The following is a 26335-nucleotide window of genomic DNA, read 5'->3' as shown; positions in this document are numbered from 1 at the left end:
TTAGAACTGAAACATCCTACATATAGGCTACATCTAATAATAAGGAGAAGAACAGCAGTGAGGAGCTATTTTCAGAAGGAACTGAAGAACTATTCCATGATAGATGGAAAGCATTCTGAAGCCCCAATGCCTGATAAGTCCTGCTGCTAATATGCATGGTATTCTTGTGTTCAGTAATAGGAGAGCTTATTCAACTTCAACTTGGTAAGATGTTCAGTATTTCTTTATGAGCTATGAAAATTAATTACAGGCAATATTTAAAATTTAAATTAGTCATTAGTTTAAAATGAGGGAAATTAATTTAATATTCTGCTATGACATACAAATTATAATCGTATAGTTGATAACATGGAGAGATAGTTAAATTTTAATATAAAAAGTAATGTTTAGGTTCATCTTGGACTGGCTAGCTACAATTCTTGTTAAGCTTCTAAGGGAGAAAAAGGAATAAATTAGAGGACAACTAAATTTATACCATATAAAATAATTATGCTCTTCTTAATCATCAACATAATTGTAAAAGTTTGTCTTAAATTTGTATATGTAGCAGGGTGTGTGTGTGTGTATGTGTTACACATGGAAACCTCAGATAATGATTAACTGACTATGGGTAGCTACTGACATTGAAAAGGAATCTAACAGTCATTGAGTTCTATGTCCCAGGTACTGGTTCTCCTTGAGTCACAGTTTTAATTTTCTGTAAGACTGTCTGGCCCCTCTTACCTCTCTCATCTCTCCTTGCTTCCTCTCTGTCTCTCAGAGCCCATTCATTCAGCATGCCCTCTATCCCTCAGTGCCTCCTACTTACTCTGTACCCTTTACCTGAAATATGTTTTCCTCTTCCTCTCACTTAACTAAGTCCAACCCATCCTTTAAGGAAACTGTCCCTCCCCCCTATTTTTTGGTGTGATTTTATCTGATTAATATTAGTATCCCCATTAGAATGTAAGATATACGAGGCCACCCTTGAATATGTGAGTTCTATGTCTGTTTTTCCTCACTAGTACACACAGCATCTAGTCTTGTCATTTTAAAAACATTTCAACAGTGAATGAAAAATTTATTTGCACAGTTTATCACATTCTTTTTTTAAAATCTCATGACCAAAATTCAGGTAATATCATCATACTATTTTCTAAGTAGCAAGTTAGTGTATGCATTTTAAGTCTTTAGGGTAGCAATTTTGAACATGGTACAAAATATCCAAAAGCAGACATTACCAGTTGAGCTTAGACTTCCAAATTTAAAATAAAACAAGGAAAATAAAATAAGCTATAATAATGATACATTTCTTCATAAAATGGTGGTCAAGTAAATTGTAAAACTGTAATATTTGGGTGAAATCAGGAGTCCTTTCTCGAATATCTGTTTTCAGACAACTGTCAAAACACACAAAGAAACAAAACAATAAAAAACAAATACACTTAAAGTAGTGCCCTTCTGAATGGAAGTGAGTGCCATTTTGAAAAAAGACACTGGAACATGCCTGGGAAATGAAACAAGGGAAGACACAGGGCAAACGTGTCTGTCATATCCTCAAATGATAGCTATCACAGAACACTCTATATCCATGAGTTTACCTAACATCTGGCAGCTTGAATTAAAAAAGGAAACATATTCCCTTTCAAATGTTGAGGTGCTTTCAAATGGGAAATTAACTGTAAGGCTAATAAATATCTATTGCAGATGATGCAAATCAAAGTGTATTTAAATCTACTGAAAGGAAACAAAACACGTTTCAATAACACTTTGAAATATTGTAAAAGGAATTGCTATGAAGTAATTTTTAATTATGAACTGAAATTGTGACACTGAAGATTGAGTACTTTCAATCTCCATGCATTTCAAAGATGAGAATCACTATCCCCAGTGCATATTTCATCAAGCCATTTTGGAAAACCAGGAAGCACTAAGATACTGCATCTTTTCCCAAAATAAATTTCTAGTCATATGCCAGGAATATAATGCATTTTAGATAAATTAACAAAAAACAGGTACCCATGTAACTCAAGATATAGCAGCATTTCAACTCTGACAGCTTGACTGGTTTAACAATTATTTTATAATTGGTCACAGATGTAAATATGTCAGGCTGCCTATAATAAAAATTTATGAAGATTAACTAAATAACAGCTTGGTCATCACCTACTTTTTAAAACATTATTATTTATGCTATTTTTTATGCAGTATTGTGTCAATCCTACATTCAAACTTACTAAATTCAGTGCTCCATGCCTTTAAGACCCAAAACAGTCCTTTCCCCTACACCGTAGCTTCCTGGGGGAAACTTAAATAGACATAAGCAGATTGGTCAAGGAGCACTATTAGAATAAGGCCCCTTTTATCCAAGACAGAATGATTTCCACTTACTAAGAGTGTACACTCTGTCAAATTATTTATGTTCTTGAATTTTCATACAGCTCATTTAATCCTCACATCAACCACACGAAGGGAATAATCATTATCATCCCCACTTTAAAGATACAGAAATTGAGGATTAGACAGGTGAAGTGGCTTTCTCATCCTAACTAGTAAATAAAGAATAAGCACAGATAAGTATAGAGTCTATCTGCATCCAAGTCCACACATACTTACAAAAAATTCCTACTATATTTTGACAAAAGTAAAAAGCTTATTGAAACAACCCAATACAGAGATGTATAATGCATAGTTAGCATTCCGTACCACCACCTTTAAGTAACCAATGTAAACAGTCCACTGTATTCTCCCATGCCTTCTTTATTAACATCTTTATTGAAGTATAGTTGATTTACAATGTAATATTAGATTTAGGTGTACAACATAGTGATTTGATATTTTTATAAATTATATTCCATTTAAAGTTATTATAAAATATTGGTTAGTTTCCCTGTGCTGTACATTACATACTTGTATCTTGTTTATTTTATACCTAGTAGTTTGTATCTCTTAATTACCTTCCCCTATCTTTTCCCTCCCTCCACCCTTCTCCAAACTGGTAACCAGCAGTTTGTTCTCGGTATCAATGAATCTGTTTCCGGTTTGTTATATTCATTCATTTTATTTTTTAGATTCCACATATAAGTGAAAACATACAGTATTTGTCTTCCTCTGTCTGACTTAACTTCACTAAGCATAATACTCTCCAGGTACACCCATGTTGTTGCAAATGGCAAAATTTCATTCTTTTTTATGGCAGAGTAATATTTTTGTTTATATATATGTATATAAAACCACAGCTTATTTATCCATTCATTTGTTCATGAACACTTAGACTGCTTCTATATCTTGGCTAGTGTAAATAATGCTGCTATGAACATTGGGGTGCATATATCTTTGCTAATTAGTGTTTTCAGTTTCTTCAAATATATACCCAAGAGTAGAATTGCTAGATCATATAGTAGCTCTATTTTTAATTTTTGGAGGAACCTCCATAGTGTTTTCCATAATTGCTGTACTGATTTACATTCCCACCAACAGTGCATGAGGGTCCCCTTTTCTCCACATTTTGCCAACATTTATTATTTATTGCCTTTTTAACAAGAGCCATTCTAAGAGATGTGAGGTGATATCTCACTGTGGTTTTGATTTGCAATTCATTGATGTGTAGTGATGTTAAGCATCTTTTAGTGTGTTTGTTGGCCATCTGTATGTCTTCTTTGAAAAAATGTCTACTTAGGTCTGCCAAGTTTTTAATAAGTTGTTTGTTTTTCTTATATTGAATTGCATGAGCTGTTTATATATTTTAGATATTAACCCTGTATCAGATAAATCATTTGCAAATATATTCTCCCATTCAGTAGCTTGTCTTTTCATTTTGTTGATGGTTTCCTTTGCTATGCAAAAACTTTTAAGGTTAATTAGGTCCCATCTGTTTATTTTTGGTTTTGTTTCCCTTGCCTGAGGTGAGAGATCCAAAAAAGGAATTGCTAAGACTTATGTAAAAGAGCGTATCGCTTATATTTTCTTCTAGAAATTTTATGGTTTCCAGTTTCACATTTGGTCTTTAATCCACTTTGAGTTTACTTTTGTATATGGTGTGAGAAAAATGTTCTAATTTCTTTCTTTTACATGTTACTGTCCAGTTTTCCCAACACTACATATTGAAGAGACTGTCTTTTCCTCATTTTTTATTTTTTCCTCCTTTGTCGTACATTAATTGACCATATTTGCATAGGTTTATTTCTGGGCTCTCTAAACTGTTCCATTGATCTATGCATCATTTTTGTTCCAGAATCCTTACTGTTTTGATTATTATAGCTTTATAGTATAGCCTGAAATCAAGAAGCATAATACCTTTAGCTTTATTCTTTTTTCTCAAGATTGCTTTGGCTATTCAGGGTCTTCTGCAGTTTGATACAAATTTTAGGATTATTTGTTCTAGTTCTGAGAAACTCGTGGTATAGGGATTGTATTAATTGCTTCAGGTAGTATGGACATCTTAACGATATTAATTCTTCCAATCCATGAACACGGAATATCTTTCATTTATTTGTATCATCTTTAATTTCCTTCATCAATGTCCTATAAATTTTCAGAACAAAGATCTTTCACCTCCTTGGTTAAGTTTATTTCTAGGTATTTTATTCTTTTTGATGGGATTGTAAATGGGATTGTTTCTTGCTTCCTTTTTCTGACAGTTCATTAGTGTACAGAAAAGCAACAGATTTCTGTATATTAGTTTTGTATCCTAAAACTTTACTGAATTCATTTATTAATTCTAATAGTTTTTTGTTGGGGACTTCAGGCTTTTTTCAATACATAGTATCATTCATCTTCACATAATGACGGTTTTATTCTTCCCATCCAATTTGGATGCTTTTTATTTCTTTTTCTTGTCTGATTGCTGTGGCTAGAACTTCCAACACTATGTTAAATAGAAATGGCAGTAGTATGCATTCTTGTCTTGTTCCAGATTTTAGAGGAAAAACTTTAAGTCTTTCACCATTGAGTATGATGTTAACATTGGGTTCATCATAAATGGCCTTTGTTATAATGAGATATATTCCCTCTGTATCAACTTTGTTGAGAGTTTTTTTTATCATGAATGGGTGTTGAATTTTATCAAATGCTTTTCTGCATCTATTTAAATGATCATGTGAGTTTTATCCTTCATTTTGTTAAGATGGTGTATCATATTAATTTAATTTGCAGATATTGAGTTTTATCCTTCATTTTGTTAAGATGGTGTATCATATTAATTTAATTTGCAGATATTGAACCATCTTTGCACTCCTGGAATAAATCTCTCTTGATCATGGCATATGACCCTTTTAATATACTGTTTGGTTGAATTTGATTTGCTAACATTCTGTTGAGAATTTTTGCATCTAAATTCTTCAGGGATACTGGCCTGTAATTTTTTTTTTTTTTTTTTGGTAGTATCTTTTTCTGGTTTGGTAGCAAGGTAATGATGGACTTATAAAATGAATTTGGGAGTATTCCCTCCTCTTTGATTTTTTGTAATACCTTTATAGGTATTAACTCTTCTTTATATGTTTGGCAGAATTGCCCTGTGAAGGTGTTCAGTCCTGGACTTTTTTTGTTGAGAGTTTTTGATTATCAATTCAACTTTAATACTAGCAATTGGTCTGTTTAGATTATCTGTTTCTTCCTGATTCAGTCTTGAAAGATTATATGTTTCTAGAAATTTATCCATTCCTTCTAGGTTGTCCAATTCATTGGCATATACCTGTTCATAGCATTCACTTGTGATTGTTTGTATTTCTATTTTATCAGTTGTAATTTATCCTCTTTCCTTTTTTATTTTGTTTATTTGTGTCCTCTCTCTTTTTTCTTAATGAGCCTTACTAAAGGCTTATCAATTTTGTTTATCTTTTCAAAAAAACAGCTCTTTTATTTTTTCAGCAACATGGATGGACCTAGAGATTATCATATTAAGTAAGTCAGACAGAGAAAGACAAATATCATGATATCACTTATATGTGGAATCTAAAAAAAAGATAGAAAAAATTATTTACAAAACAGAAACACACTCACAGAAAACAAACTTATGGTTACCAAAGGAGATAACAGGGTTGTGGAGGGGAGATAAAGTAGGAGTTTGGGATTAACATATACCCACTACTACATATAAAATAGGTAAACAACAAGGACCTACTTTATAGCACAGGGAACTATACTCAATAGCTTGTAATAACCTATAATGGAAAATATCTGAAAAAGAATATATATATATATATGTATATATAGATATATAACTGAATTACGTTTCCATACACTTGAAACTAACATACCATTGTAAAGTCACTATACGACAATAGAAAATAATTTTTAAAAAGCAGTGAAAGGAAAAATTAAAAAAAAAAAAAAACAGCTCTTGGTTTCTCTGATCCTTTCTATTGTTTATTGGTCTCTATTTTATTTATTTCATCTCTGATCTTCATATTTCCTTCCTTCTGCTAACTTTGGGCTTTGTTTATTCTTTTCCTAATTCCTTTAGATGTTAGGTTAGATTGTTTATCTGAGGTTTTTCTTGGTTGTTAAGGATCGCTATAACTTTCCTTTTTAGATCTGCTTGTTACATCCCACAGATTTTGGAAAGTTGTGGTTTTCATTTGCCTCAAGGTATTTTCTAATTTCCTCTTTAATTTCTTCGTTGACCCATTGGTTTTTTTAGTAGCATGTTATTTAGTCTCCACATTTTGTGTTTTTCCCATTTTTCTTCCTGTAATTGATTTCTAGTTTCATACTGCTGTGGTCGAAAAAGATGCTTGATATAATTTCTATCCTCTTGAATTTGTTGAGACCTATTTTGTGTCCCAGCATGTGATCCATCCTAGAGAACATTCCACATATACTTGAAAAGAATGTATATTCTGTTTTGGGATGGTATGTCCTGTAGATATGTCAGTCCAACTTATCTAATGTGTCACTTTAAGGCCACTGTTTCTTATTGGTTTTCTGTCTGGATGACCCGTCCATTGATGTAAGTGGGTGTTAAAGTCTCTTACTATTATTGTACTATTGTCAATTTATCCCTTTATGTCTGTTAATATTTGCTTTCTATACTAAGGTGCTCCTGTATTAGGTGCATATATGTTAATGGGTGTTATATCCTATTCTTATATTGATCCCTTTATCATTATATAATTCTTTTCTTTGCCTTTTATTATATATTTTGTTTCAAAGTCCATTTTGTCTGATTTGAGTATTGTTACTCCAGCTTTTGTAATTTCTATTTGCATGGAATATCTTTTCCATCCCCTCTCTTTCTACCCCTTTTTTTCCTTTCTTCTCCTTCTGGTACCCTATAAATGTAAATGTTAGTATGCTTGATGTTGTACTGAGATCCCTTAATCTATTCTCATTTTTTTAATATTTGTTTTTCTTTTGCTGTTCCCATTGGGTGATTTCTAGTATTCTATCTTCCAGATTGTTTATGTATTCTTCTGTATCTCTTAATCTACTATTATTAATTCCCTCTAGTATATTTTTCATTTCAGTTACTGTATTCTTCCTCTCTCACTGGTTCTTTTTTATATTTTCTAGTTGTTTGTTAAAATCCTCACTGAATTCATTTATTCTTTTCCCCAGTTCAGTTAGCATTCTTATTACTATTGCTTTCAACTCTTTATCAGGTGAAATATTTATCTTTGTTTCATTGGGGTTTTTCTCTTGTTCTTTAGTTTCAAACATATTCCTCTGTCTTCTCGTTTTGTTAACCTTTTTTATCCGTAGAAAGTAAAGTAAAACAGACACCTAATTTCCCAGTCTTGAAGGCATGTCCTAGTATGGTAGCTTCCCTATGCAATCTGCTCATGCCCAGTGGTTTTGGTGGGAGAGCTGGATCTGAATTAGCATAAGCTGTGTCTTTCCTGGGTGGTGCTGACAGCCAGGTGGGAGGTAGTGCTGGATTCCGAGGGGCTAGCATCAAAATCAGGTGTAAACTGGGGCCTCTCCTATGCTCGATGACCATTATCACCTTAATGGGTGTGGGGTTAGGGCCCAAGAGGCTGGACCAGGAGCACTGAATATGTTGGGTTTCTCCTGGGTGTAATGGTAGTCTCTGCCTTGGTTGGAGTTGTGCCCAGGGACTGAGGGGCTTGAGGCTGCATGTCTGTGCTGATTTCACTTTTTCCCTGGTGTGTGTGTCTTGCTTAGAGGCTGGGTCAGGGCCAGAGGGGTTGGTGCCACACCACTGAACTGGCCCCACTCCACCCAGTTGTATACTGGTACGTGCACTCCAGCTAATGGTAGTCTCCACCCTGGAGCTAACTGCACTTCCTTCCGTGTATGGGTAGGGACTGGTGCTCTTATTATGGTGGTCTCCATCCTGGAGCTAGCCTCACTCCATTCTGAGTGTGTGCACCAAAGCAAGTGCTGGTAATGGCTGCCTCAGCCCTGGTCAGAGGCAGAGCCAGGTCCATTCCCTCCAAGTGTGCAAACTGCCATTGGCAATAGCAGCCTTCACCTTAATGGGGAGCAGCACCGGAGCAAGAGATGCTGGAGCAGTAACCTGGTGCAGGCTGGGGGTCACACTAGGGTGGTCCTGGCAAGCCAACCAGAGCCCCAGGAAGTTTTCAATCTGATTCCTCTGCACCACGTACATGAGCTTCAAAAGTAAAGTCTGGGTTTCTTAGAGTCCTGTGATAATTCCTACTGGTTTTCAAAACAGCTAAAGGGGGGCTCATCTTCTCTATGTTGGACCCCAGAGATGCGGTTCTAATATCTGGCTCAAACCCATCGCTCTTCACGAAGGATCCCCAAGCCTGTGATATCCCTCTCCTCTTCTTTGTCCTCCACTAGGTGTGTGGGTCCCAACCAGACCGCTTCCGCTCCCTTCCTACCAGACTCCCTGTGGATCTTTTTTTATAGGCTTGATTGTAGAAGATCTCTTCTGTCATCCCCAGGTTGATTTCAGTGAGAGTCACTTTATACATATTTGCAGTTTTGATGTGTTAATGGGGAAGTGAGCCCAGTGTCCTCCTATTCTGTCATCTTGATCTCTCCTCCTCCCAAGCCTTTCTTAAGCCTCACAAAGGGGATGATATGTCACCTTAATAATTTGGGATCAATTTTAATTTGTGTTAAATCACTCCATATAGAAATACAGCATGTCTTCATAGCAATTAAGCATCTATAATTATTCACATAATTTTCTATTCTTTAACAATATCATAAAGTAAACTTTGTGATTCTGGACCATTTGTGTAAAATGCTTTTAACTGTTTTATAACTTTTTTCATTATTATGAATAAGATTTTTTTTCCATTTCAATTTTTAAAGGCTCATGATGGTAAAAAAAGAAAAATAGGTATGGATATTTGTACATTTTTCTCAGAATCTATTTACTTTACTTGTTTATTTGTTCTACCAATTTTTAGTTTTCTAGGCCTGTGATTGAATCATCTGCAAATAATAATTCTTTCTCTTCTTTTCCATTGTTAATATGACATATTTTGTGTGTATGTGTGGTGATTGCATTAGCCACAACCTAAAAAAATTTTTGAATAAAACTTTTGATAGTTTAACTTCATGTCTTCGTCTCCCCCATTATAATGGTAAATACTTTAATATTTAGCTTAGCAATTTAGCAGTTTTTGAACTGGCAATTTCAGGAAGGCATATTCCTTACAGAGTTGTTATATCTGTTTACTAAGAAATAGCTATGAAAAGTGTGTTCCATGAACTGGCATTATTACCATCACTCCAAACTAGTTAGAAATCCAAAATCTCAGGTCTCACTCCAGACCTACTAAATCAAAATCTAAGGGGGTGAGCTCAGGAATCTGACGTTTACCAAGCTAGTGTCTGAGAGAAGCACTTCAGTAAAAGACATATGATTATTCATGAATTTTGTGTTTTCTAAATAGAACTTTCTATTCTCTAAAATTCATTTGTATCCTGCTGTGCTTTTGTTGTCATTCAAAGATAAATGCATGCGCAGAGTGGCAAAAATTTACACCATCCTATGCGCACATCCTATCCTATTCCCAGCTGAGTTTGAATAAAGAGTCCCTCTGCATCTTGTTTCAGCTCTCATACTATAAACAAGCATCCTTTCTGTGGTCTATTTAGTGCCACACACTTTGCATTTTTGCGCTTCTCGTTTGTGTGTGATTTTGCTCTCTATAATGGCCCGAAGTGTAGTGCTAAAGTGCTGTCTGGTGTTTCTAAGTGCAAGAAGCTGTAATATGTCTTACGGAGAAAATACACGTGTTAGATAAGCTTCAGTAAGTCATGAGTTATAGTGCTGTTGGACATGAGTTCAATGTTAATGAATCAACAATATACATCACATAAGTTGTCTTTAAACAGAAACACACATAAAACGAGGCTATATACTGACTAAGAAAATGTGGCCAAAGGCTCCCAGGAACCTAAACCTGTATTTATTTTAGGGGCAATGATTTAGTATTGGCTAATTCAGTGTTCTAGTCAACTTTATAAAACATAACAACCATGAATAATGAGAACTGACTGTATATAAGCACAATCTATATTAGAAATACAACAGAAAAGAAACCAAAATATATATATATATAAAAGATAAGAAACCAAATGTCATCAACAGGAGAAAAGCTAAATCAATAAGGATACATTCACATGATGAAAAATAATTCATCTGTGAAAATTAATTAATAATATTAGTATGTATAACATAATGTATGTTATGTATAATTACATTAATTACGACTATGATATGAATGACAAAGTAATATAATGTTGAATTTTAAAAGTTCCAAGAAGAAAATTCTACATTGGATCATAAAGTTCAAAAGCCTGCAAAACTGAACCATATATTGTTTAAGGACACAAACATATATGTCAAATCATGAGGGTTGAAAGAGAAGAAATGAGAAATGCCCATTTCAGGACAGGGTCACTGCAGAACTAGGGGAAGACAGAGAGATATAATAGAGGAGAAGCATTTACATAGAAAAAAGTTGAATAGTGGGTACAAAGGTATTATAAAAACATAGGAAAGAAAGAATGGATGGACAGATAGCTAGCATAAAAGGCATACATGACAAATGATGACTACATCGCAAATCAAGAATTTTGATGAATATAATTATATATACCAGAGTTTTAAAAAAATAGTGGCAGTGTTATACTTATTAAATATGATTGTTAGTTTTTACAAATATTTTTCTATAATGACTTAATACTTGATAACAAATTTAAAACTGAAATATAAAAAATTCAAAACATTTTATTTAGAATGCAAATATAAGAATTATTAACTTGAGGTGAAATGCTGACTTGTAAATACTTTACTGAAAGGTAATAACATAAATATAGATTAACATAATTAAAGAATAATAATATATTTATCTTGTGATTTAAAGTTTATAAGGCTCTTCTACATATATTGTCTCATTTAATCTACTTTCAGACATTGTTATTTACAGAGAAAGAAAAGATCTTTAAGAGGTTAAAAAAACCAAAGTACAAAAATCTAGGACTTCAGATTTCAAATCTAGTAGTCTTTCAATTATATAACTGCAGTTATTATAATCTTTAGTATCTGCATATGTGTCTGTAATGGTTTACAAAACACTTTGGGGTTTACTTTTTAAAAACTGATTTTATATGACCTAATAATATAAAGCTCACATAAGGTGAATACTGGCTATGACAAAACCAAAAATACTATATGCAAATTGTTCATATAAAATGGTTGAACTAATTCCCAAGATCACCCTTTTCCCCATCAAATAACTAGAGCCTTATCACAATGAAGCCACCACTGTTCCCACTCATACTTTCTCTTTTTAAATACTTTTAAATCATCAAATATTTCATTAGCCATGGAACTTCAATCCAGTGAAGAGCACTTTGAGTGATCTTCACAATTAGTCAATTACTGAGAGTGAACTTTCAACTGTAAGTGTTTTATATGTGGCATAAATCTAAGATCAGCTTTAAAAACCAAAGCGGCTATCAATTGGATCAAATAATTAGTGTACAATTCTCTAGTCCATCATGAATCAGAATGCAAATACATTGCTTTGAAGACATTCAGCATGACCAGACCATTGCACTTGAATTACATTAAAGGAAATTTTAATTTTTCCCTGAATTAAAATCAGCAAAATACAAAGTAAAGAAGCATACAATATTTTTCATTCCTTCTTTTTCTAGGAGGCTGTCTTTGGACACTTGAATTCACTGTGCTAAATGATATTGTTCTTAGTAAAAGCCTCAGTAAATTGCTGAAAACATTGGAATGTAAAATGAAACTCAGTATATTTACTGAAAAATTTTTTTTGCCTTCACTTAACATGGTTATGCAATGTGTCAATTATCTAGTCACTTAGAATTTTCAGGAAGAAAGAAACAACTTTCTCTATAGAGAATCAGTTGGCTTTCATAATACTCAGAGAATATTTGCATAATAACACCGCTACAGCTGCAAGGTTAAATCCATTAATTTATTGGGAACAGAACAGGCTGTTCTGGTTGGCTGTTGCAAAAATTGCTTTTTGCACTTGTCTTTTCCACCATCAAGCATTTGCTGTGAGTACACAATTACTGCAGCAAAGCCTATGTTGCCAAGCGAGAAACCTTATTTAACATGGAAAGTGGCGAACACTTCACTTTCTGAAAATGAAAAAAGTAATCTTGAAAAGCTTCCTAATCAACATTTTCTCCTTCACCAGTTGTTTCATAGGATAGAGGAAGGCAATTCGAATGAAGGTTAACTAGATGAACCCATTTCTGCAGCACCTCTCAAGGGCAAATGTCATCACTTAACAGTCTCTCTTCATAACTAGAAATAATCTTAAAGCTTCCTTAGGTATTTTTCCTCTAAATAGTAAATTTAAAAATAGAACACTTATTTCCAAAAGTCACTAAATGAACAAACCACCTCTTGAAGTTCACATTATATACTCAAGAGCTGCTGTGTAATAAAGGTAAGGCAAATTCACAGCATTTTTATGAATTCCTAGCAAAAATCATTAAAACAAGAAAGGAGTAAACCAAAACTTAAATCACATCTTGAAAATGAACTTCATTCAGCCAAGTATCAATAACACATATAACCTGTAATATAACCAAGTTGAGAAATTTGTTCCTGCCCAGGACTACTAAATCACAGGAAACAAAATTAATGAGAATACTCAGAATTTTTTTTTTAATTTGAGAATTTAAAAAAATGTTTACTTTGTTAGAAAGGAATGAAGTCATTTATAAACATAAATAATAACATACATTTATGTGTTACATTGGGATCATGGAATGAATTCTGGGGTGAGAGGAGAAAGTCAGACAAAATAGCATAGACAAAGAAAGTGAGTGAAAGGAGAGAGGAAGTAAAAAGGCAGAGAAAGATGAAGTGTGAAAAACGAATCCTTGTTCTTCGCCAACCCAAACATTTGCCTCTTCCTATACCTCCTAGGTCCCAGTAGAAAGGCAAAGAGGTTACTTAAAGGAAAGTCTTTGAGTTTTCCCACAAAAAGCAAATATTCAACACATATTCTCAGTAGTATTTTGGAAATCCTTTAAAAGTACAAAGACCACATAAATATATTAGGGAGGGAGGAAGGGTGGTTGGGTAAAAGTGAGACATTTTCCCTTGAAACAAAGACATTCATGATTACAGTATTTGTACATTTTTAGTACCTACAGTGCAAGGCATTTTTGTGCCTTGATTTGGAATGCCATTGCTCTACCTTTTTAACTTGCCAATTTTCTATTATTCCTTCAAGAACCAAGTCAAACATATTCCCATCTATGAAGCTAACCCAGATCACCACAATCTAAATTAAATGTTTCTTCTTCCAAATTCCATAATACTTATTTTTACTTCTATTATCAAAGTGAATTTGTATTACAGTTAAATTATGAGTGTCTTGAAGGAAGATGATGTCATTTACCTAGTAGTCCCAACACCTTGATCAATTCCTTACAAAAAGTGGGCATGTAAAACATATTTGGTGATCTATGTTGAAATTCCTCCAGTGGAAAGTATTTTATTGGACTAATTCTCATAGGTCAAAATGTTTCCTTTTCCTTCATTAAAAAAATAATAATCCACACATCAATAATTTAGACTGACCATCTTTTAAGGTGGCTCTGGTCAATACAGCAGCCAGAGGGATTTTGCAAAAGCATACAGCAGAGAGTGTCACTACTCTGCTCACAAGCCCACAGTGGTTTCCCATTTCTCTGAGTACAAGTTAGAGCATTTAAAAATGATATACAAGTCCCATGACCTCCCTGACTTGATTTGTTTCCACTCTCTTCCCACCCTCCTTTTGAATCACAGTGACCTCCTCACTAGGCTTTTCTTACCACAGGGCCCTTGCACTTGCTGCTTTCACTTGCTGGAATGTTCTTCTCTTAGATCACCACAAGGTTCACTCCTTGGTCTCCTTTAGATCTTTACCCAAGTTAAACATTTCTAAGCTATCTTACATAAAATTATGCCCCCAATACTTCTTATTCTTTCTCCTTACTTTATTTTTCTCGTTAGTATTTCGCAGTGTCATATAATACACAAACAGGCATATCATCATCATCGTCACCATCATCACCATGATATATACTTACTTATCTTACTGAAACGTAAGCTCCAGAAGGGCATATTTTTTATTTCCTGATTTACTTATTGTTCTATTCCCAAAGAATAGAGTCTAACCCATAGTAGACCTTCAATAAACATGTACTGAATGTTGATTGGATCAGTAAAGGTTTCTGCACATCTTTTGACAAGGTAAGTGCCAGGGTAATACACCGATTTTTGTTTTTGCATTTGCAGCCCCATTACAGTTTTAAACTTTTTATGGAAATTGCTATATTCCAAGGTTTTAAGTTAGCGAAGCAAAGTTTAGCTATTCTTCAATATGGGAGAGAGTAGAAGTATACATTGAAATGCATTGTGTTGAGGCAGCAGAGTCCCACAATGACAGAGAACATTCGAATCACAGTGTGTCTTGGCTTATTTTAATCAATAAGAAAGTTTAGAACATCCTTAGATTAAAATTTAGGTAATGTATATGCACATTTCAGATAATTCACAGAGATATTTGCACATCCATGTTCAAGGCAGCACTATTCACAACAGTCAAGAGATAGAAGCAATCCAAATGCCCATCAGAATGGATAAAGAAAATGTAATAGGTACACACAATGGAATATTATTAAGCCTTTATAAAAGAAGGAAGCCCTGTCACATGCTGCAGCATGAATGCACCTTGAGGACTTTATGATAAGTGATATAGGCCAGTCACAAAATGACAAATACCATATAGTGCCACTTATATGAAGTATCTAGAGTAGTAAAACTCAGAAACATAAAGTAGAATGGTGGTTGCCAAGAGGGAGAAATGGGGAGTTTTTCAATGGATATAGAGTTTCAGTTTTGCAAGATGAAAAAAATCGAGAGATCTGATGAACAACAATGTGAATATATTTAACACTATTGAACTGTACATTTAAAAATTGTTAAGATGGTCAGTTCTATGTTACGTGTTTTTGTTCACAAAACATTTTTTAAGAAAAAAGAGAAATGAATGGCTATAGATCTGCAGTAGCTGATGAATCAAATTTTTATCCACATATGCATATTTGTGTTTTCAAAGGCTTTTTTCATGCTGGTTTATTTAAAGAAAACAGATATAACATCCAAATAAAATCAATTTAATGACAATTGGAAGCCATGAATTTTAAGCCACTCTTCAAGGGCAATTATTTATAAAGAAATGGACTTTCTTAAAAATGATAACGAATTTCATGTTAAAATATAGTTATGTTTAAATTAGGAAATACGTTGTAGTTGTTTCCGAGATAATAGTTCAATAATTGTAAGTACTTAATATTTAGGATTAACTTTTGGTGCTTGCAAATAACTGAGAAACAATTTGGGTCCATGCTCTTATCACTGGTAACTGCAGTATATTTATGATGACTTCATAGACACAGGTTAATTAGAATGTTAATTATCAAAATCTATTTTTGACTTAATAAAAACATCTGGTGCCTATAAGCTGTCTTGTTGTTCCAGGTTATCTGTATCTAAATACAAATGAGTATATGAGCATTATACATTTTCCTCTATCTAGACATGTTGTAGATTGAATTGTTTCCACCCAAAAGATATGTTGAAGTCCTTACCCGCAATACCTGTGAACATGACCTTATTGGGAAACAGGGTCTTTATAGATGTTATAAAGAAAAATCGAAGTCATACTGGATAAGGGTGGACCCTAAATCCAATGACTGGTGACCTTATAAAAGAGAAAAATTTAGACACAGAGAGAATGCCATGTGCAGACAGAGACAGAGTTTACAGTGATGCATCTACAAGCCAGAACCTATGCCAAGGATTGTCAGAACCACCAGAAGGCAGGAGAGAGGCATGGGACAGATTCTCTCTCAGGGCCTCCAGTAGGGATCAACTCTGCCATCACCCTATTTTTGGAATTCTTTCCTCCAGACTGTGAGAGAATAAATTTCTGTTTTAAGCCACCCTGCCGTGATATTTGTTATGACATCTCTAGGAAACTAACACAACATACAAATATGCATTTGCAACAAAGCAAAATTTGCCTGAAGGAGCATGTGCATTGGTGGTACACAAACTTGGTTAAATTTTTGCTCCATGGATTACTTTCAGTGTGACTCTGAGTAAGTTACTTATCCTCTCTTCCATCAATTTTCTCTGGTAGAATGGGAATAATTGCATTGTGAAGATTAAATGAAATAGAATGTAATGACCAGAGCCTGTCACATGATGAGTTCAACAAACAACAAAAGTAATAACAACTGACATAAGAGCTTGACTGCACACACTACACTCAAAAGTGCCAATAATTATACTTAACTTTGTTTCCCTTCATGTTATATATATTAAAATGAGTTCCAAGGAAAAGAAGTATAAAATAATGTCAGATACCTAAAATCCATATCCTACATTTTTTTTTTTTTTTTCGGTACGCGGGCCTCTCACTGCTGTGGCCTCTCCCGCTGCGGAGCACAGGCTCCGGACGCGCAGGCCCAGCGGCCATGGCTCACGGGCCCAGCCGCTCCACGGCATATGGGATCCTCCCGGACCAGGGCACGAACTCGTGCCCCCTGCACCGGCAGGCGGACTCCCAACCACTGCGCCACCAGGGAAGCCCAATATCCTACATATTTTTAAGACTACAAATTGTCTAATGCAAAATGAATATGACTGTAAACACCAATACTTGTGTTTCCAATGACCAGTTTTATTTACTACCCACTTAAATGTATTATTTATGAAAAAAATGGACTCTGTCCTTGGATCTTATTAAATCATAACTTATATGTCTATAGAATATTTTTCCTGTGATAGCAGAGCTGCTGGCTACTAATTATAGTAGTTATCAAGCCTTGAAAATTAATAATAGTTTATGAATCACAGAGGTTGCAATTTAGCAACCTTTAGGATGATACAGGGAAAACTAAGCGCAACTTTAGACATCACAGATTTGAAGTCAATGATGAATTCAGGTATGTCCACAGATTTGAAAAGTCAATGATGAATTCAGGTATGTCCATAGAAATAAATGTAGAAGAGTGAATGGTCTAGCAAGCAAGACAAATATGAAATGGTTGTAAGATGTAGGTTTAGGCTTCAGACACAGAGCCTAAAGGGCACAAGAGGGATAGTTCTATTGAAATATGCAAAGGTTTGGCAGTTGGGAAAGAGTGTCAATTTATTCTGTTTTGCTCAAGAACCAATAATTGTGTCATCAGGCCAAAATTATATGAAGGCATATTTTGAACCAATACATAACAAATAGCATTATAACAATTTGAGCTCTCCCCAAATGGAATGAGCTGCCTCAAAACAGTTGACATAATTCTGTAAAGGTTGTATCATCATCTGCCAAGGATTCTGTATTGTTGTGCTAGGGAAACTTATGAGTCCCATGATTTCATGACTATTTAGACAGGAGCATCTTGTAGCTAATTTAAAGGAATATAAGCCTTTGTAGAAACAAACATTATACTATAAATCCATTGATAAATTCAGCTTCTCAACCTAAAATGTTCATAAACAGATGAATGGATAAAGAGGATGTGGTAATATTTATACAATGAAACACAACTTATCCATAAGAAAGAATGAAATTTTGCCATTTTCAACAACATGGATGGACTTGGAGGGTATTATGCTAAATGAGATAAGTCAGGTAGAGAAAGACAAACACTGTATGATGTCACTTATATGTGGAATCTAAAAAATAAAGTAGTCAATATAATAAAAAAGAAACATACTCACAGATATAGAGAACAAATTCGTGGTTACCGTAGGGAGAGAGGAAACTATTATGTATAAGGTAAGCTACAAGGATATATTGTACAACACAGTGAATATAGCCAATATTTTATAACAACTATAAATGGAGCATAACCTTTAAAAATTGTGAATCACTATATTGTATACCTGTAATTCATGTAATATTGTACATCGACTATACCTCAATAATTTGGCTTCCCTAACTCAAAAAGTTAAATTTCAAAAGATGTGCAAAAACATATAAAAGTTGATCAATGTTATTAGGCATGAAGAAAAAAAATAACCACTATTCACCCACTTTGCATATTTAATGGCTAACATTAAAAATTCTGACAATACCAAGTGTTTATAAGAAGTTGTGACTCGAACTACCATGTATTGTTGCTGGGTATGTAAACTGGAACACGCATTTTGGAATACTTGCTGGTGTTTACTAAAACTGAAAATATAATCTAGAAATTACACTATAGGTATATATCCTTCAATATTCATACAAATATTCACTAAAAGTTATGTATACAAATATGCGGAGCAGTAATATTCATAGAAACAATCAAATGACTGTCAAGAAGATAAATAAACTGATATATTCTTTCAATGAATAATATATAGATGAAGTCAAATGGACTACTGATCCCCCAGAAATATGGATGAATCACAGAAACATAGTTTTGAATGAAAAAAGTCAGACACAAAAAAATACATACTATATGATTCCACTTTTACAATGTTCAAGAAAAGGCAAATCTAATCTATGGTGTTAGAAATCAGGATGATGGCTATCTTTGGGGAAGAAGGAGGGTTTCTGGAGTAATGATAATACTCTACTTTCTGATGGGTGTAGAATTCATGGTGTAATTTTTTTTTTTTTTGCTGTACGCGGGCCTCTCACCGCTGTGGCCTCTCCCGTCGCGGAGCACAGGCTCCGGACGCGCAGGCTCAGCGGCCATGGCTCACGGGCCCAGCCACTCCACAGCATGTGGGATCTTCCCGGACCAGGGCACGAACCCGTGTCCCCTGCATCGGCAGGCGGACTCCCAACCACTGCGCCACCAGGGAAGCCCCATGGTGTAATTTTTACTCTGAAAAGAAATCACCGAGCTTAACATTTTTAATTGACATACTTTCTATATGCATGCCAAAATTCAATAAAATGCTCAATTTTTTAAAAAAAGTTAATTTACTCTCTTTAAAATCAGAAGAATGTATGTGCAAATCCAGATAATAATTTCTATACCTTCTCGTCTAATCCCAGGAGAGTTTAGCAAAGACATTTAAATTCCTTGCACAGTGTTGCTTATATAAATAGAGAATATTAGCACCTGAAGGAGTCAAAAAAATTATCTGCTCCAAATCCAAGAGTGGGCGCTAAGAGAAAAGACACAGGAAAGAAACTGAGGCCTTTAGGAGCTCTTTCCTAAAATCAATCAATAGCTAGATACAGAGCCAGGCCCAGAATGTAGATACCTGACCCCAAGTCTAATGAGTTCCCTCCACGTTGGAAATTCAGGATTTTCTTTTCACATCCACAGGGCTGTTTGTTTCTTTTTTCTTTTCTTTTCTTTTTTTTTTACTTAACTCTTATGATAATTCCAAGGAAAATCGTTTTCCCTGAATCTGTGGATCAACCAGTTTAAATTGCCTCTTTCTTCCCAAGTTTGCTAAGAAGTGCTGCATAAATGTTTAAGGCATGGATACAGTTTCCACAAGACTGAGTTAAGAGTCTACCTTGAAATGAAAAATGGTGCTGATATTTAGAAAATGAAAAATAGTGACCTAGCCTTGTGGCTCAGCAACCGAATGTTCCACTATGGCACAAGTTTCTTGCTATGCTATAAATTTTTCCATCTTAAGCTCTAAAAGACAGAATGAAGACCTGGGGGACTTTGTTGGTTCCAGTGATCTATCAAGTAACTTCAGGAGCTGAAAAATTTGCATCGTTTGGCATCTATGCCAGATACATTCAACCCAGTGAGATAGTAAATCAGTATTCCCTTAAATTATGAGACTGAGCATCAAGTACAGGAGCAAAGCACCTGCCAGAGATAAGAGCACGAAACAGAATGATCATCCAATCCAAATATCAGAAACTGAACATTTAGATCTTTTAAACTGCCTAGTGTGACACAATGAATGGATAACATGCAAACCATATGTGGTATACACATTTGAAAACACACAGTATTTAACTGATGACACCAAAAAAAGGCACTCTATTTTAACACAATGTGTAAGAATAAAATATTTATGATCATGGCAATTGAAACTACTCACTTAAAAAATCAATTGCTTATCGGTATGAGAATCTATGCATCTAAAAACCCCATAAAAAGATCCTTATATTCCATGACTTATGTATTGATTAAGTGTTAGAATCAATGTGAGACTATTTGCTTAAAGGCAATCTGCCTATATTATGTGCAAAATGTCAGGTGGCTATAGGAACAAGTAATGAAAGACTATGATTTTTTTGAGAATAAAATATTTTAGAGGTATGAAGAAGAAATGCCATTTTACTAATCACTTAAACTTATATTTTATGTGTATTTTAAAATTTAATTACAACTTCTATTTTTGATTTTATAATATTTTCTAAGCAGTGTCTTGCTTGTCACATGTCAGAGGAGTTGGCCGAATTGCCATTGGCCAAGAGATACAATGAATAAGGCAAGGAGAAGCCTATGTTTTCAGTGTTATTTTCACAACTGGATGAATATTGTCTTCCAAACACACATATTTATAATTATTTAAATCCATTATATCTAATTCATTCTTCACTCACTGTTCAAAAGGAGTTGAGACAACTTCAGTGGGAAAACATGGTTTTCTCCAATGATGTACTACTCTATTTAGAAAGACATTTCATTTTTGCTTTTTCAAAGTAAATGTATGTTAGCTCTTTTTTAAGGGCACCGGAATGTGTTTTTAAATAATAGTACTTTACATAAAAAATGATACTTTGTAAGCAATTATTATAATATTGTCTAATACTAAAATTCACTATAGAAAAGGGCTCTAAAATAGCAATATGGCTTTACATCAAAATTTCTCTTGCAGTGCCATATGAGTGTAATCTATGTAAAACACATGGATGTCAGTACATAATAAATACAGAGCCACTTATAGATCATGAATATTGTTCTGTGAACAATTTCAAGGGTACCACTTACTTCCTGGCTTCTATGAATGGCCCAACTGTAGTAGTACAGACCATACTCAACATGGCCTTATGCAGTGGCCCTAGATAAGCACCATAGCACATATTTCAAATGTAGTAAGAATGATATAGCCAAGCTAAATTTTCCAGGAAGGGAATTTATGCACACTTATCATAAAATTAGTATTTTCTGATTGTTTTCCTGCAGACCAGCTCATCATATTAAAATTTTTCATTTATCTATTCCCAACTTTTCTCTCAACAGGATTGCTTTTATTAAGTCTAGTCAAGTTATCTTATCTCTCTATTGGGGCAAATATTCCTTTGCAACACAACAGGCCTCAGGTCATAATCGCATTTCTGCAAAATAATTGATACTGATAATAACCATGAGTCAGCTAGAAAAGGTTAAATTATGTTTTAAGCTTTCTGATTAATAAGAAAAGCAAGTTTGTTATAAAGCTGTTCAAAGTTTTTCCTATGAGTCCTCATAAAGAAGAAACTATAATTTTGATGATATCCTTAATAAATTATTTATTTATTTATTTATTTATTTTATTTATTTTTGGCTGTGTTGGGTCTTCGTTGCTGCATGCAGGCTTTCTCTAGCTGCATCAAGTGGGGGCCACTCTTCGTTGAGGTGCACAGGCTTCTCATTGTGGTGGCTTCTCTTGCTGAGAAGCACAGGCTCTAGGCACACAGGCTTCAGTAGTTTTGGCACGTGGGCTCACTAGTTGTGGCCCACAGGCTCTAGAGCACAGGCTCAGTAGTTGTGGCACACAGGCTTTGTTGCTTGGCAGCATGTGGGATCTTCCCGGACCTGGGAACGAACCTGTGTCCCCTGCAATGGCAGGTGGATTCTTAACCACTGCGCCACCAGGGAAGCCCCTAATTTTTTAATAATAAATATAGAAGCAAATTTTATACTACTATACTATTCATTTCAAGTTGAGATAATAAGCCCAAGGAATTCAGTAAAAGTATATCTAAAAGAATACAGATTTAACTGAGCTAAAATTTAAAATAATATTAACTATAAAATAATAATCACAATTGATAGCACATATTGAGTGTTTACCATATATAATGTACTATGCTAGAATCTTTAGATAAATTAACCTCTTTAATCTTCAAAATAACTCTGCAATTTTCTTTTATTTTTATCCCCACAGTAGAGATGAGGGCACTGAGGTCTCCTCTGAGATTGAGAATAGCCTATGTCATCCTAATCACTACGCCTTCATTACTTGTCAACTTTGGGGAGAAGAAATACAAACATCAACAAGAGGCAGCAGGGGTACTTGCAGGAAATTCACATGCCCCCAACATTTACATATATCCTGTCTAGGTGGGGCTCCTCCTGATTCTAAGTCACTACAGTAAAGAGCTACTAATTGGAAAATGTACTATCCCTCAGGTGTGTCAGTTAAGGAAAAAAGTTTAAGTCATTTTTCCAAAGAAGACATACAGATGGCCAACAGGTACATGCAAAGATACTCAAAATCACTAATCATTAGGGAAATTCAAATCAAAACCACAATGAGATATAACCTCACACCTGACAGAATGGCTATTGTCAAAAAGACAAGAAATAACAAATGTTGGCAAGGCTATGGAAAAAGGGAACCCCCATGCACTGCTGGTGGGAAAGTAAATTGGTGCAGCCACGATGAAAAACAGTACAGCAATACCTAAAAAAATTAAAATTAGAACTAACATATGCTCCAGCAATTCCAATCCTGGGTATTTATCCAAAGAAAACAAGAATACTAATTCAAAAAGACATCTGAACCCCTATGTTCATTGCAGCATTATTTACAATAGTCAAGCTATGGAAGCAACCCAAGAGTGCATCAATAGATAAATGGATAAAGAAGATGCGGTATATGTATACAATTGAATATTACTCAGCCATAAAAATAATGAAATCTTGCCATTTATGACAACATGGATGAACCTAGAGGTTATTATGCTAAGTGAAATAAGTCAGACAGAGAAAGACGAATACTGTATGACTGCACTTATATGTGGAATCTAAAAAACAAAAAAATGAACAAATAAGAAAACAGGAACAGAGTCAAAGATACAGAGAACAAGCAGGTAGTTGCCAGATGCGAGGGAGATGGGGGAGGAGAGAAATAGGTGAGGAAGGGTAAGAGGTACAAACTTCCAGTTGCAAAATAAGTCACTGGTATGAAATGCAGAATGTAGAGAATATGGACAATAATTATATAATATCTTTGGTGACGGATGGTAACTAGACTTATTATGGTGGTCATTTTGAAATATAGAAATATTGAATCAGATAGCTGGACCAAGATGGTGGAGTAGAAGGACATGCTTTCACTCCGTCTTGTGAGAACACCAGAATCACAAACAGTTGCTGGACCATCATCGACAGGAAGACACTGGAACTCACCTAAAAAGATACCCTGCATCCAAAGACAAAGGAGAAGCCACAATGAGATGGTAGGAAGGGCGCAATCACGTTAAAATCAAATCCCATAACTATTGGGTGGGTGACTCACAAACTGGAGAACACTTATACCACAGAAGTCCACCCACCGTAGTGAAGATTCTGAGCCCCAAGTCAGGCTTCCAAACCTGAGGGTCTGGAAATGGAAGGAGAAATTCCTAGAGAATCAGACTTTGAAGGCTAGTGGGATTTGATTGCAGGACTTTGACAGGACTGGGGCAAACAGAGACTCCACTCGTGAAGGGCACACACAAAGTAGTATGTGCATCGGGACCCAGGGGAAGGAGCAGTGAACCCAGGGGAGAATGAACCAGACCTACCTGCTAGTGTTGGAGGGTCTACTGCAGAGGCGGGGGGTGGCTGTGGCTCACCATGGTGACAAGGATACTGGCAGCAGAAGTTCTGGGAAGTACTCCTTGGTGTGAGCCCTCCCACAGTCTGCCATTAGCCCCAGCAAAGAGCCCATGTAGGCTCCAGTGTTGGGTTGCCTCAGGCCAAACAACCAACAAGGAGGGAACCCAGCCCCACCCATCAGCAGTCAAGAGGATTAAAGTTTTACTAAGCTCAGCCCACCACAGCAAAACCCAGCTCTACCCACCACCAGTCCCTCCCATCAGGAAACTTGCACAAGCCTCTTAGACAGCCTCACCCACCAGAGGACAGACAGCAGAAGCAAGAAGAACTACAATACTGCAGCCTGTGGAACAAAAACAAAATTCACAGAAAGATAGACAAGATGAAAAGGAAGAAGGCTAGGTACGAGATGTAGGAACAAGATAAAACCCCAGAAAAAAAAAACTAAATGAAGTGGAGATAGGCAACCTTCCAGAAAAAGAATTCAGAATAAGGATAGTGAAGATGATCCAGGACATCGGAAAAAGAATGGAGGCAAAGATCGAGAAGATGCAAGAAATGTTTAAAAAGACCTTAGAAGAATAGACCGAGAAAATATTTGAAAAGATTATAGTTGAAAACTTCCCTAACATGGGAAAGGAAATAGCCACCCAAGTCCTGGAAGCACAGCAAGTCCCATAAAGGATGAACCCAAGGAGAAACACATTGAGACACATAGTAATCAAACTGACAAAAATTAAAGACAAAGAAAAATTATTGAAAGCAGCAAGGGAAAAACGACAAATAACATACAAGGGAACTCCCATAAGGTTAACAGCTGATTTCTCAGCAGAAACTCTACAAGCCAGAAGGCAGTGGAATGATATACTTAAAGTGATGAAAGAACTTCTCTAAGTGGGAAACACAAGAGAAGAAAAGGACCTACAAAAACAAACCCAAAACAATTAAGAAAATGGTCATAGCAACATACATATTGATAATTACCTTCAACGTGAATGGATTAAATGCTCCAATCAAAAGACACAGGCTTGCTGAATGCATACAAAAACAAGACCCATATAAATGCTGTGTATAAGAGACCCACTTCAGATATAGGGACACATACAGACTGAAACTGAGGGGATGGAAAAAGATATTCCATGCAAATGGAAATCAAAAGAAAGCTGGAGTAGCAATACTCATATCAGATAAAATAGACGTTAAAATAAAGGTTGTTACAAGAGACAAGAAAAGACACTACAAAATGATCAAGGGATCAATCCAAGAAGAAGATACAATTATAAATATATATGCACCCAACATAGGAGGACCTCAATACATAAAGCAACTGCTAACAGCTGTAAATGAGGAAATCGACAGTAACAGAATAATAGTGGGGAACTTTAACACCTCACTTACACCAATGGACAGATCATCCAAAATGAAACCAAATAAGGAAACAGAAGCTTTAAATTACACAATAGACCAGACAGATTTAACTGATATTTATAGGACATTCCATCCAAAAACAGCAGATTACACTTTCTTCTCAAGTGCGCACAGAACATTCTCCAGGATAGATCACATCATGGGTCACAAATCAAGCCTCAGTAAATTTAACAAAATTGAAATCATATCAAGAGCCTTTTCTGACAACAACTTTATGAAATTAGAAATCAATTACATGGGAAAAAACGTAAAAAACACAAACACATGGAGGCTAAACACTACATGACTAAATAACCAAGAGATCACTGAAGAAATGAAAGAGGAAATCAAAAAATACCTAGAGACAAATGACAATGAAAACACGACAATACAAAACCTATGGGATGCAGCAAAAGCAGTTCTAAGAGGGACGTTTATACTTATACAAGCCTACCTCAAGAAACAAGAAAAATCTCAAATAAATAATCTAACCATACGCCTAAAGGAACTAGAGGAAAAAGAACAAAGAAAACCCAAAGTTAGCAGAAGGAAAGAAATAATAAAGATCAGAGCAGAAATAAATGAAATAGAAACAAAGAAAACAATAGCAAAGATCAATAAAACTAAAAGTTGGTTCTCTGAGAACATAAACAAAATTGATAAACCATTAGCCAGACTCATCAAGAAAAAGAGGGAGAGGACTCAAATCAATAAAATTAGA

General features: G+C 35.0%; 1 protein-coding gene across 16 annotated transcripts in view; it reads right to left on the bottom strand.

Moving 5' to 3' along the window:
- Window positions 1-26335, bottom strand: part of NAALADL2 (N-acetylated alpha-linked acidic dipeptidase like 2) — a 1565958-nt gene that overhangs the window by 1288620 nt on the left and 251003 nt on the right. The window lies entirely within an intron of this gene.

The sequence above is a fragment of the Physeter macrocephalus genome, chromosome 1, assembly GCF_002837175.3.
Source record: "Physeter macrocephalus isolate SW-GA chromosome 1, ASM283717v5, whole genome shotgun sequence".
Lineage (NCBI taxonomy): Eukaryota > Metazoa > Chordata > Mammalia > Artiodactyla > Physeteridae > Physeter > Physeter macrocephalus.
The sequence above is the reverse complement of the archived record's forward strand: the minus strand, read 5'-3'. Positions and strand labels throughout refer to the sequence as shown.